General features: G+C 49.4%; 1 protein-coding gene across 1 annotated transcript in view; it reads right to left on the bottom strand.

The window, feature by feature from the left end:
- LOC126455914 (putative inorganic phosphate cotransporter) overlaps positions 1 to 15003 on the bottom strand; it is a 129349-nt gene that overhangs the window by 41646 nt on the left and 72700 nt on the right. The gene's annotated exons all lie outside the window — the stretch shown is intronic.

Genomic DNA, 15003 nt, shown 5'->3' with positions numbered 1-15003 from the left:
CTGAACGTGAATGGCATCTGGCCCCGGAGCAGAGGACCGGGACAGTGCAAGCGCACGTTCGAGTTCCCGCATAGTAAAGGGGGCATTGTAAGTTTCCAGATTCAGCGAGTGGAAGGAAGGTCGCCGAGCCTCGTCTGCCTCTTTCCTGGGAAGGAAGGCAGGATGGTAATGGGCGGAGCTTGAAACCTCCGCGAAAAAGCGGCCAAAGGCGTTGGAGACAGCCACAGGATCAACAAGGACCTCATTACCTGAGGTCAGGCCAGGTACTGAGGAGTGGGCCTTAATGCCCGACAGCCGGCGCAGGCTACCCCAAACAACGGAAGAGGGAGTAAAACTGGTAAAGGAGCTCGTGAAAGAGGCCCAGCAAGCTTTTTTGCTGTCTTTGATGACTCTACGGCATTGCGCTCGGAGTCGTTTGTATTCAATACAATTCGCCAACGTAGGATGGCGGCGAAAGGTGCGTAAAGCACGTCGTCGAGCACGGATAGCGTCCCTACAAGCCTCGTTCCACCAGGGGACGGAAACGCGACGTGAAGAAGAAGTAGTACGAGGTATGGAACGTTCGGCAGCATGGATAATAACAGCCGTGAGGTATTCGACCTGACTGTCACAACTGGGAAAATCGTGGTCCGGAAAGGTCGCCAGGGAGGAGTAAAGTCCCCAGTCAGCTTTCAGTATGTTCCAGCGCGAAGGACGTGGGGATGGGGTGTGGTGCAGGAGACGAACGACACAGGGGAAGTGGTCGCTCGAATAGGTGTCAGAAAGGACATACCACTCGAACCGACGGGCAAGAGTGGTAGAACAGATCGAGAGGTCCAAGTGGGAGTAGGTATGAGTAGAGTCCGAGAGGAAAGTCGGGGCGCCGGTATTGAGGCAGACAAGATTGAGATGGTTGAAGACATCCGCCAAGAGTGAGCCTCTTTGACAGGATGCAGGAGAGCCCCAAAGGGGATGATGGGCATTGAAGTCGCCAAACAATAAGAACGGCGGGGGAAGCTGATCGATCAGGTGCATCATGTCAGCCCGACTAACAGCAGATGACGGTGGAGTGTAGACGGTACAAACTGAAAAAGTAAAAGCAGAAAGAGTAATGCGGATAGCTATTGCTTGGAGTGGGGTGGTCAATGGGATGGGATGGTAATAGACATCGTCCCGAACGAGCAACATGACCCCACCATGAGCTGGGATACCGTCCACAGGGGGGAGGTCATACCGCTCCGAGGTATAGTGGGAAAAGGCAATACGGTCAGTCGGGCGCAACTTGGTTTCCTGGAGACCAAGGACGAGCGGACAGTGCAGGCGGAGGAGCAGTTGTAATTCCTCCCGATTAGATCGAATACCTCTTATGTTCCAATGAAACAACGCCATTGCTAGTCAAAAAGTTGGGGGAACGAGACGGGGAAGAGCTGGTCACCTCGATGGCCGCGGAGGGCCAGGTTGCGAGGCAACAACGCTACAACTGACGGCAGGCGGATCCGGTTCCATCGACTCGTCGCCAGCTGCGGCCGCTGTCCCTGATTGTGTAGGAGGGGCCGCATCATTTGCCGACAAAAGGCCGGCGGAACGCCTGGCAGCAGAGCGTCCCGGCGAAACTGAGGACGGCCAGGAGCAGCGACTCACGGATGAAGCATCAGATGAAACGCGCCGGGGTGGAGAGGGGGATAGAGACTTCTTCTTGGAGGCCTTCTTCGAAGGCCGAGGAGGCACAGGGATGGTGGGCTGGACCCGAAGAAGGTCCGCATGCGTGGGGTCCGTTTTGGAACGCCGGACCTCCGAAGCTGGGGTCCGGAACGTTTCCCCGATGGACGCCTGAGGAGAGGATCGCTTCTCAGGTGGCGTGGGGGGAGGAGGAGGAGGAAGGGTGGCCCCTGGGGCAGGGGGGTGGGGGCCGCGGGGGAGGAGGAGTTGGAAGGGAGGGATTTGGGAGGCGGAGGCAGAGCCCCCTGATGGGCAGGGGAGGCGGAGGGGGGACAGGATAGAGGTGAGGATACAGCGGAAGGAGTGGACACAACTGAGGCAAACGAAGTGGCCAGTGACACGGGATGAAGGCGGTCATACTTCTTCCTGGCCTCAGAATAAGAGAGCCGATCCGAAGTTTTGATTTCTTGTATCTTTTTCTCCTTCTGATAGGCGGGGCAGTCTGGGGACCTAGGCGCGTGGACGCCAGGACAATTAGGGCACCGAGGTGGTGGGGTGCAAGTATGTTCCTCACGAAGAGGACGTCCACAGTCGCCACAAAGGGGCTCAGCCTCACACCGGGACGACATGTGCCCAAAGCGCAAACACCTAAAACAGCGCATAGGAGGCGGGACGTAAGGTCGCACGTCGCACCGGTAGCACATCACCTTTACCTTCTCCGGGAGAACGTCCCCCTCGAAGGCAAGGATAAAGGCCCCGGTGTCGATGCGACGGTCTTTGGGGCCGCGCTGGACTCTTTTTTTTTTTGTTTGTGGTTTTAGGGCGCAAAACTTCTATGGTCATCAGCGCCCAGCCCGTGACGTAGAAAACAGGAAAAAAACGAAATTTAAAATCAGCAGCAATGGAAACAAAGTCAGAAAATTTGAGAAACTAAAGGCAGAAGGAATGCTTAAAAGTCCACTATAGAAAGGGGTTGGTTGTCCCCCAAAAAAAAGCTTCAAATGACTGACGTCATTCCACTGTCACTAATAAACTGTAGAACGCGGTCAGCTGAGCGCGTGTCATCTGCTAAAATCGACGATACATCAGGCGATAGCTGTAGACGGGAGCGTAACGGATTAAAATAGGGGCATTCAATTAAAAGGTGTCTGACGTCCACAGCTGAGAGCAGTGGGGACAGAGTGGGGGAGGATCACCGCTTAAAAGATGTCGATGACTAAAAAGACAGTGCCCTATCCGGAGTCGAGCTAAAATTACCTCCTCCCGACGACGCGTTCGGGAGGAAGAGGTCCAAGCGCAAGGAACGGCTTTCACTTCCTGCAATTTATTGTGGGGAAGTGTTGACCAATGCGCATGCCATAAATGAGTAACTTGGCGACATAAACCGCTCCGTAGATCGGTAAACGGAAGAGACTGAAGAGCTGGCCGAGGAAGAGAGACTGCAGCCTTGGCCGCTATATCGGCCGCCTCATTTCCACAGATACCAGCGTGTCCCGGGAGCCAGAGGAACGCCACTGAGACGCCCCCCAGGTGGAGCAAGCGCAGACAGTCCTGAATCCGGTGGACCAGAGGGTGCACAGGGTAAAGAGCTTGGAGACTTAGGAGAGAGCTGAGAGAATCTGAGCAGATTACGTACTGTATCCGCTGATGGCGGCGGATGTAGTGGACAGCCTGGAGAACAGCGTAAAGCTCCGCAGTATAAACCGAACACTGGTCGGGAAGCCGAAAGTGATTTGGGGTGTCGCCAACAATATAGGCACACCCTACACCTAACGATGTTTTCGAGCCATCGGTGTAAATAAATGTGGCTTCCGTCATTTGTGCACATAGAGCAGCAAATGCCCGACGGTAAACAAGTGTAGGGGTACCATCCTTGGGAAATTGACATAGGTCTCTGAGCAAGTCGATCCGGGGACGGTGCCAAGGCGGTGCTGTACCCCAAGTTGTCAAGAAGGTTTTAGGAAAGCGGAAGGAAAGAGAATGGAGCAGTTGACGGAAGCGGACTCCCGGGGGTAGTAGGGAGGAGGAGCGGCCTGCATACCCGACATCAAAGGAGGCGTCGAAAAAAAGGTTATGGGCTGGATTAGCAGGCATGGAAGACAGATGGCTAGCATAACGACTCAGAAGCACTGCCCGCCGATTGGACAGCGGAGGTTCAGCAGTCTCAGCATAAAGGCTTTCCACAGGGCTGGTGTAAAAAGCTCCAGACACTAAACGTAATCCACAGTGGTGGATAGAGTCGAGACGCCGAAGAATAGACGGCCGAGCAGAGGAGTAGACTATGCTTCCATAATCCAATTTCGAGCGCACTAAGGCGCGATAGAGGCGGAGAAGGACCACCCGGTCCGCTCCCCAAGAGGTACCATTCAGGACACGGAGGGTGTTAAGGGAACACAGACAGCGAGCCGAAAGATAGGAAACGTGGGAGGACCAGCACAGTTTTCTGTCAAACATAAGACCCAAGAATTTAACGACGTCGGAAAACGGAAGGTTGACAGGACCTAGATGTAAGGAGGGCGGAAGAAACTCCTTACGTCGCCAAAAATGAACACAAACGGTCTTACTGGGTGAGAAACGGAAGCCGGTTTCGATGCTCCACGAGTGGAGGCGATCGAGACATCCTTGAAGACGTCTTTCAAGAAGGCTGGTCCGTTGAGAGCTGTAGTAGATCGCAAAATCGTCCACAAAGAGGGAGCCCGAGACATCAGGAAGGAGACAATCCATAATTGGATTAATGGCGATGGCAAACAGTACAACACTCAGCACAGAGCCCTGGGGTACCCCGTTTTCTTGGGAGAAAGTACGGGAGAGAGTAGTGTTCACCCGCACCCTAAATGTGCGCTCTGCCATAAATTCGCGAAGAAAAAGGGGCAGCCGGCCTCTAAAGCCCCAAGAGAACAGTGTGCGGAGGATGCCTGTCCTCCAACAGGTATCGTACGCTCTCTCCAGATCAAAAAATATTGCTACCGTTTGGCGTTTCCGGAGAAAATTGTTCATGATATAAGTGGAGAGAGCAACAAGATGGTCAACAGCAGAACGATGCTTTCGGAATCCGCATTGGGCTGGTGTTAAAAGACTGCAGGACTCCAGCCACCAAGCTAAACGGTAATTCACCATACGCTCCAAAACCTTACAGACACTACTCGTGAGAGAAATGGGACGATAGCTAGAGGGGAGATGTTTGTCCTTTCCAGGTTTCGGAACGGGAACGACAATAGCTTCCTGCCATCGCCTGGGAAAGGTATTGTCGGTCCAAATTCGATTATAAAGGCGAAGGAGGTAACGCAGGCTATGGGTTGATAAATGCAGCAACATTTGGACATGGATACCATCCGGTCCTGGGGCGGAGGAGCGAGAAGAAGAGAGTGCATGTTGGAGTTCGCGCATGGAGAAAACAGTATTGTAGCTTTCGCGATTTTGAGAGGAGAAAGCAAGATGTCGCACTTCCGCTGCACGTTTCTTCGGGAGAAACGCTGGCGGGTAATTTGAAGAGCTCGAAATCTCAGCAAAGTGCTGACCCAATGAGTTAGAAATTGCGACGGGGTCCACTAAGGTATCATGCGCGACAGTGAGCCCAGAGACTGGGGAGAAACTAGGCGCGCCTGAGAACCGTCGAAGCCGACTCCAAACTTCCGAGGAGGGAGTGAAGTTGTTAAATGAGCTAGTAAAGAATTTCCAGCTTGCCTTCTTGCTATCGCGGATGACGCGACGGCATCGCGCACGGAGCTGCTTATATCGGATACAGTTGGACAAAGTTGGATGGTGACGGAAAATGCGAAGAGCACGTCGCCGCTCACGTATTGCGTCACGGCATGCCTCGTTCCACCAAGGAACTGGAGGGCGCCGGGGCAATTCGGAGGTGCGTGGTATTGAACGTTCCGCAGCTGTGAGAATAACGTCGGTAAGATGTGTGACCTCATCGTCGACGCTGGGAAAGCGACGGTCATCGAATGTCGCTAGAGACGAAAAAAGTGTCCAATCGGCTTGGGCAAACTTCCAGCGTCGCGAGCGCATATATGGCAGTTGAGGCTGCAGTCTAAGAACACATGGAAAGTGGTCACTCGAGTGTGTATCATCAAGGGCGAACCATTCGAAGCGCCGAGCTAGCGGAACAGTACCAACCGCAAGGTCCAAATGGGATAAATTTGCCGTGGAGGCAGACAAAAATGTGGGGACCCCAGTGTTGAGGCAGACTAGATCCGCTTGGTGGAAGACGTCTAGCAATAGTGAGCCACGTGGACAAGGATGTGGAGATCCCCAAAGCGGGTGGTGGGCATTGAAGTCCCCAACCAGCAAATAGGGGGGTGGAAGCTGATCAAGAAGATGAAGGAGATCAGCTCGTGCCATTGGTGTAGACGATGGAATGTATACCGTACAAAGAGAGAACGTGTATCCAGAAAGGGAAAGACGGACGGCGACAGCTTGGAAGGAAGTGTTTAAGGGGATTGGGTGATAATGGAGAGTATCATGGAGCAGAATCAGGAGTCCTCCATGGGCTGGAGTGCCTTCAACAGAGGGGAGGTCATATCGGACGGACTGAAAATGAGGGAGAACAAAGCGGTCATGGGGACGCAGCTTTGTTTCCTGAAGACAGAAGATGACCAGCGAGTAGGATCGTAAGAGGATCGACAATTCCTCCCGATTGGCGCGAATGCCGCGGATATTCCAGTGGATAATGGACATAGGGTGAACAGAAAATGGAGGAACGTCACCAAGGGTGCTGTCAACTCAATGACTGCTCAGAGCTTGCGACCGACAGCATGGAATGGCATTCAGTCGAAGGCAGAAGATCCTGATCCATAGGTTGGTCAGGAGCACCTCCCGCCACCAACGATCGGCCAGTTGACCGGCCACCAACAGTGCGCCTCGGCGACACAGAAGATGGCCGAGGGCGATTTCCGCCAGGTGGTGCTGTAGATGGGACACGCCTTGGCGGAGAAGGAGAGGAACTGTGTTTCTTCGTAGCCTTCTTGGAGGTATGTTTAGATGAAGGAGGAACCGATGGTTGTGAAGTTGCAGTACGTAAAAACTCTTCACGAGAATGCTCTTTTTTTGAAGACTTGGCGTCTGACTTTTGGGCTCGAGATTTAGCAGAACCCGACGAAGGGTGAGCCATAGAGTGGGCAGGCGAAAGAGGTGAGGTTGAACGGGCGATCTTTGCGCTGGCCGATCTGACTACCGTGGTACTAAATGTGAGGTCGCAAGTCTGCGTGGCCGCCTCCTTTGTTGGCCGAGGAGAAGCAAGGACAGCGCTGTATTTTCCTTTCTGAGGCACGGTGGGCTGTCGACTGGCGATTAACTTTCGAGCAGCAAAGGTCGACACCTTTTCCTTCACTCTTATTTCCTGGATCAGCTTTTCGTCCTTAAAAACAGGGCAATCTCGAGAAGAAGCAGCGTGGTCACCCATACAGTTGATGCAGCGAGGGGATGGAGGTGGACAAGCACCCTCATGGGCATCCCTGCCACACGTAACACATTTGGCCGGATTGGAACAGGACTGGCTGGTGTGATTGAACCGCTGACATCGATAGCAACGCGTAGGGTTTGGGACATAAGGGCGAACGGAAATTATCTCATAGCCTGCTTTGATTTTTGATGGGAGTTGAACTTTGTCAAATGTCAAGAAGACAGTGCGGGTTGGAATGATGTTCGAGTCAACCCTTTTCATAACCCGATGAACAGCGGTGACGCCCTGGTCAGACAGGTAGTGCTGAATTTCTTCGTCAGACAATCCATCGAGGGAGCGTGTATAAACGACTCCACGCGAGGAATTTAAGGTACGGTGCGGTTCCACCCGGACAGGGAAGGTGTGGAGCAGAGAAGTACGCAGCAATTTTTGAGCCTGGAGGGCACTGTGTGTTTCTAACAACAGGGTACCATTCCGTAATCTGGAACAAGACTTTACAGGACCCGCAATTGCGTCGACACCTTTCTGAATAATGAAAGGGTTGACTGTGGAAAAGTCGTGACCTTCGTCAGACCGAGAAACAACAAGGAACTGTGGCAACGATGGAAGAACCGTCTGTGGCTGAGACTCAGTGAACTTACGTTTGTGAGCAGACATAGTGGAAGGTGAGGAAACCATTGCGGAAGAATCCCCCATGATTACCGGCGTCTCCGATGGCGCGCTCCTCCCTTGTGGGGGCCCTCACCGAGGGCACACCCGCCTTAGGTGATTGTTCACACCTCAGGTCACACCTCCCGACAAACGGATGGAGGGACCAATCGGCACTTTCGGAAGGTATCAGCTCGGGTAATCACCCCTCCCTGGGCCTGGCCGTGACCAGGGGGTACGTACGTGTCCTACCTGTCTACCCGGGGCGGGGAATTACGCGTTACCCCGTCACCGGCTACGCATGGAAGTGCGTGGGTCGGCCTTCAGACACGCACAGGGAGGAAAAAAGAGAAAGGGAAAGGAAAGAAAAGGGGGTCTCAAACGCCGCAGCGGAGAAAAGGGCAAGGAGAAGAGGGAAGGAAAAGAGAAGGACAGAGGAAGGACGAGGACTGGCAAGGGTAAAAGCAAGGAATTTGGAACAGTTTCGAGCGTCCGTCTCCGGACGTAGGCACAAACCATACTCCCAGAGGGGGAGAAAGGGAAGGAAAGAGCCAGAGGTGAGGGGGGGCGGGCGAAGATGGGGGACGGGGAGGGATGCGGAAAGGGAAGGGAAGGTATGCAGTCCGGAAAGGAAGGAGGGCCACATTAGCTCGGGGTCCCGTGCTCGCTACGCACGTGTCCACAAAAGAGTTGTGGACCCCTTGGGGGGGCGCTGGACTCGCTGGACGAAATGCACGCCGCGGCGCTCCAGGTTGGCCCTGAGCTCCTCATCAGATTGTAGCAGGAGGTCACGATGAAAAATAACCCCCTGCGTCCTATTTAGTGCCAGATGTGGGACAATGGAGACTGGGATGTCCCCGAGGCGGTCGCATGCCTGGAGTGCCGCCGATTGTGTGGCAGAGGTGGTCTTGATAAGAACGGACCCTGATCGCATCTTGCTGAGAGCCTCGGTTTCCCCGAAGAGGTCCTCAATGTGCTGAACAAAGAACATGGGCTTGGAGGTGGCGAACGTCCCCCCATCTGTTCGAGAACAGACCAAATAGCGGGGGAAGTACTTCGCCCCAAGCCGGCGGGCCTGTCCCTCCTCCCATGGAGTGGCCAAGGGGGAAAGGGCAGGAGAACCAGAACTAGAAACGGTACCTTTTCTTTTGGAAGACTCGGCCGCAGAGCGACCTGATACGTGTTGACGTTTCATGTGCGAAACGTCCGCCCCGATACCACCCACTCCGACCAGGGGCTCTCCCCACGGGCGCCATCCAGCCGCAGCAAGAGCCACCTGGCAGGATGACCATTGCCGGGAGTCCTGATGCCCCAAGGAGACGGGCATCTACTCCTTGGCCAACGTGGGGAGGGTGCAGCTCAGGTATCGGCAGTACGATCCCTGTGTTGTCAGGGGGCTACAACCTAGAGGGTACAGGACGACCCCACCACAACGGGCTAGCTACCGTGCTGGATTTCGGGTGCCATGGAAAGTCCATCATGATCGTAGGTGCAGATGGGGATGCACTATGGGAGTAACTTGTACAACCCATCAGGCGTTTAGGCCCAATTTGAGGAATAATGGGTATGGTGACAACGCCGGTGCAATGCTGAGTGCAAGGTCTTAGTGCACTTAGGACCAGTGGTACACCATGTAAGGTGTCCTTCCCCAAAAGGCTCGTACTTCTGTAGAATTTTGAAAAATGGAGGTCAAACCCCAAGGGGGACCATCACATTAAGGCCAAAACATTTGAGACTCCTTTTAGTCGCCTCTTACGACAGGCAGGAATACCGCGGGCCTATTCTTACCCCCGAACCCGCAGGGGGGGAAGCATGGTTTGATATTCCTTATAGACTTCTGTGTTTCTATAAATGATGCTGTACGTTTATCTACTGAGCTCTAACCTGAATCTTAAGATCATCGGTTCCTTAATTATAGTTTTTTCGATAGATTAAGTGTTATTAGAGTTTCATAAAAGTAATCATTTTGGATATTTGTGTTTGTTGTTTTTAAAGATTCTTGTCCTAATAACATCCTGTTAACTCTTTGATTATCAGGAACTTTATTACAGACGTTGAAGGTTGGAAACAGTGCTTTTGGTAAGTTCTGCTACAGAAATTCAGTTTTTAGTAATTTTCTTGTTAGCCATTCTTATATTAACTTGTCATTACGTATTACTTGTTCGGCTGTTTGTAACTGGGTAATTATTGTGTAATTTATCATTATATTTGACTTCGTATCGTATACTCAATCTACTCCACCAGTAATTATTTTGCGCCCAACATCCTGCTTCCATTACACCAGAGAATGGACTTTTCATTTATTTCAGGATTCTGTGATTGCACAAAATCGCAGATTTAACAATGCCGAGTGCGAAGATGCCTACTTCGGATTTAGCAGTCGCTACGTAACTCACGCTGTTCACGGAAAATAATATAGTTTTCCCTGATGCAGCTGCGGTTTCAGTACCGTTCAGCTGTCAGAGGACGCGAACATTTGCGGAACATTCCTGAAATGGTCCCCAGCTGTTCTTGTCGCTTGCTCGTAACAATCCTTATCGAGATGTATAGAAGGGGCGGGTCCACATTGTGCTACAGCCACCGATGCGGGATTGTAACTACAATTTCCGATTAATGAACAATCCAAAACGGAGTGTAGATTTCTACTGAAGTCTTGAGCTGTAAATATTTTCCGTATTTTATATTGCTCAATTTCCGTTATAACATTTTGTATTTCATTAACAGCTGCTTGTGAATAGAAGCTACGCATTTTTTGAATACTTCTAGGAACAATAAATTTATGTACATAGCACTTTTCAGATATAGTTCTTAAAGAACGACGTAAAATTCTTTCGAATATGTTAATAGTAAATTTGGAATGGACTTGCACATAAATCGTAAGTATGTAAACCGGGCCTCCGGATTTACAAACCTTTACATAATTCAGTAGTTACTTCTGGGTATTCACAAACACCACAAAAAGTTTGTAACACTCTTTAAAGTAATCGTTTTCATTTTATTTGGACATGTTAACAATGATATAAACTATTGTATTAATTATTATTTTGTAGTACCTCATGAATATGTAACTGTTGGCTCAGAGTGTGTGAAAGGCTCAATGTGTGTGTTGTCAGCGTTAGCATCTACAGGGGATAGGCAAAATAATGTGAACACCTGTAGTTACTTGGGAATTTATTGGTAAGGGGTTGGACCCCATTTGCCTATAATACAGTTACGATTCTTCTTGGAAAACTGGCATATAATTGTATAGTCTCCAGTGGAATGTTATGCCACTCTGCGATCAGAGCCTCTTCTAACACCTGTAGTGACGAGGGAGGCGGAAATCTACTCCGGAGACTGCGCTCCAATACCGCCCACAAGGATTCGATGATGTTCAAGTCGGGGGACTGCTGGCCAGGGAAGACGCAGCGGTGCAGTTGCATGCTACTCATATATGGCTTCATTGTCTGGGAACAATAATTGAATGAAGGGGTGCACCTCATCACCTGAAATGTTTACATACCGTTGGCTGTAACACGACCTTTTAGAATAATGATGGGACCAGCAGAATACCATGATATGGCTGGCCACACCATCACGTTTCCACCTCCATACTTAACCATGAGAATCGAGCAATCAGGAACGTAGGCTTCTTTTGGAGTTCTCCAGATGTAAACCTGGGCCGATGTTGGAAGTAACGCAAACGTTGACTCGTCGGACCAAATGATGTGTGTTCAGTGATCAGCCGTCCAGGATTTATGCTCCTGACACCATGTTTTATACTTCTTAGCGTTGACTGTCGACATTAATGGTTTCGGTACAGCAGCTCGTCCATGAATGTTCACTTTATGGAGTTCTCTGTGGACAGTGTGTACGGATACGAGGTCTCTAAGATGGCTACTGGACTCTGCAGTCACTTTAGCTGCCGTAGTTTTGTGTTTTGACACGATTCGTGTTTGCTTACGAGGATCTCTCTGATTTACTTTTGATTTCCGCCCATTATTACCTTTACACGATGTTTTCCATGTTTCGTGTAGGCTGTCATGACTTGAAACAGTTGCTCTTCAAACATTCAATAAACTGGCTGTCTTGGTTACTGATGCTCCAGCTAATCGGGCCCTCACAATCTGCCCTTTTTGCAACTCTGTTAGGTCAGTCGTTGCACGTCGACCTCGGCCTCTGAATATAAACTCGGAAAAAACCTGCACTGAAGCCTAGGACGTACTGAACAAGCACAGTTCAGCGCGACACGTGCCTTACGTGTGTTGTTGACACAACCATCCCATTACTACCACTGTTCACATTATTCTGCCTACTCCCTTTAGTTCGTATTAAGTACAGTAACTTTGTACAGTTCAGTCAATGCTATACTGAACTGAACTGTTGTAATATAAGGCTGAAAGCGTGAAGCAAAAATTTTTTATGTACGTCTTCTGGCACTCACCAAGTCCCCAAGATCGAAATTCAGCCCCCGACTGAGTTGTTAACGTAATATTTATTAATATTGTGAAGAGAGTGACTTTCGAAAAAATGGATACCAATGTTGACCATGCAGCTTCTCTAGAAAGAAATGATAATCTAAACCCTCAGCTGCCAACAGGTGTTTATGTATTTATTAATATGATTAGTATTTTCAGGCAAGTTTCCTCGGTATCTACTTTCTTATCTGCATGATAAAGTGTACTTAGGTAGCATTTGTTTGTTTTTAAAATGCACGTCTCTGCAAATAATTTTAAAGCTTTAAATTAGTAGTTGCATGAATATTTAGCTAATAAGGGCTCATGTTTGAAAGTTATCAGTATGGGAAACATGTTTAGAGCAGAAGTTGACAACGTATTTAACACACATGACAGACTCAGGCGACAATTGATAGGACAGCCTCCTTTCCTCTTTCACCAAAGGTACAAATATATGGAAGCAACATATCTTCCCAGCGTCCTTCCCCGATTCCTACAGGGACTCAACTGCTCGATCACAACCGTCGCTTACTCTCTTTCAGTGGAGGAACAAGAGTCATGATGGCTTCGAGGCTACATTTGATGTTATGTGTCAGTGTGGTGGTACACTATACCTGCCAGCCTCTCTTCCCACCACTGCCTCTAATAAGTGGAAACCAAAGAAGGTGATGCTCTACTGTGTGTTCTTTGAAGCATCTGACGGTTCTACTTACAGGCGTGAATAAACTGCACAGCTTCCCAGAGAATGAGAACTAGAAATGGTTAGAGTATTTAACGAACAAATGAAGATTGTGCAGATTTCATTTCCCCGGACCTAAACCCTGCAGAGTACACTGGAGATACTATTGACAGACGTGTTTCTCAACAAACACTCCCTCCCCAACAGTGCAAGCATTGAGAATTGCCCTGAGAGAGGAGTGGGACATTACAACCGAGGAGATCAACAGTTTGATAGCCAATGTGAACAACAGATGCCCAAGGAGGACACATTCTTTGCCGAGTGTCTGATATCGATCTTTATCTTGTTAGTCTGACCTGTGTCAAGCTTGAGCGTTTATGTCTTTATTGTGCTTTACTTATGGTGAAATATGTACCACTTTATCGTTACAAATGTACCACACCATTTATATTACGTATGTACTCAGTTTCAAGTCATTATGTCATGTGATTATTCTCGTAAAACAATGTTTCTGGTACTTGACAACCGTCAAGTAGTGCAGTTGTCAGAGATGGTGAGAGCAGCAGGGGAGGTGGGGATACAATGGCTATATCGAATAATGAATATTGTGTGGAGACAGAAGATGATCCCAGAAGCTGGAATAAGGGAATAATTGTCCCGATTTTTAAGAAGGGAAATAGAAAAGAGTGTGAGCACTATCGGGGGATAACATTGATGAGTCATTGTGCAAAGATTTTCGAGAAAATTTTGGAATAACGAATTCGGGCAAAATTAGAATGGAGGAAGAGAGGAGTAACATGGCTTCAGAACAGGAAGGTCCACGGTCGATCTAATTTTTGCTGTAAGGCAACTACAGGAACAGCACTGTGAATATGGAACAGATCTACTAATGATCTTATGGACATTGAAAAGTGTATGATAGTGCACGTAGAAGCAAAGTGTGGAAAGCCCTGGAGAACAGGAGTAGCAAAACATTATTTGGAGGGTAAGGGAAATGTACCATGGAAGTGTGAGCTGTGTGAAAGTGTGAGGAGAGAGATCAGCTTGGATTGAACAGACGAATGGCCTGAGGCAGGAACATGCACTTTCACCATTACTCTTCATTGTAGTGATGGATGATATGAGTACAGTAGCAAAAGTAACTGGTGAAAGGAAGATGAAAGCTATGGTGTTTGCAGATCTGATGACTTGGGAGGAGGAGGAGGAGGAGGAACTACAAGAGCAGTTGGACGTATGGGAACAAACAGTACAAGAATATGGGATGAAATTTAGTATAAGTAAGAGAGAGTGAGATGATTATCACAACAAGAAAGAAGGAGAGAGGAACAACGGAAATAACAATTGGTGGGGAACGATTGAGGAGAGTTGAGACTTTCGAGTACCTAGGCAGCCTGATACGGGAAGATGGAGAAAACGACATAGCAATAAATGAGCGGGGGAGAAAAGCAGAAGCATTTCGGAAGAGTGTCAGAAGCCTGATATGAAGCAAGGACGTACCCCAAATCAGTAAAAAGGTTATACACCAACTGCATCCCGATCCTTATATATGCATCAGAAACCTGGGTTATGAAAGGAAGAGAGAAAGGCAAAGTAGACGCTAGTGAGAAGAAATTCTTGAGGAACAGTATTGGAGTGAGAGATCGACAGGTTAAGAAATGAGAGAAGCGGAGATTTAATGAAGTTGGAACCATTACAGGAGGAGATAGAGAAATCAAGGCTGAGATGGAATGGACACGTTAACAGCATGGAGGAGAAGAGGATAACCAGGAGGATACACAAGATGAAACCGACAGGAAAGAGACGAAGAGGAAGACCGAGATACTGATGACTGAAAGGAGTAGAGGAATGCGTCCAGAAGAGAGGAGACTGGACCAAGGTGAAGACGGAGAGAGGGTGGCAAGACAGAAGACGATGGAGAGGCGTATGTTCCATACACACCCGACCAGAGGCTGGAAACTGTCGAAGATGATGATTCAGTTTTCTGACTTTTGCAACAGGTTGTTATAATAAAATTTTTAAAAAATTTACAGGCGCTGCATCTCACTGCACAATGAAAGTAACGCCGTATGAGACTACTGGGTATGGGTGTCACGAGGGAGCGCTTGCTCTCGCAATCAAAACATTACGGCTATGTGGACCAATTACAGAGCGTCTTGCTATACTGACGAGTTAGTGAGGGTGGGACACACTTTCTT

This window comes from Schistocerca serialis, chromosome 1 (assembly GCF_023864345.2).
Source record: "Schistocerca serialis cubense isolate TAMUIC-IGC-003099 chromosome 1, iqSchSeri2.2, whole genome shotgun sequence".
NCBI classification, from domain to species: domain Eukaryota; kingdom Metazoa; phylum Arthropoda; class Insecta; order Orthoptera; family Acrididae; genus Schistocerca; species Schistocerca serialis.
This window is presented reverse-complemented; position numbering and strand designations above follow the sequence as displayed.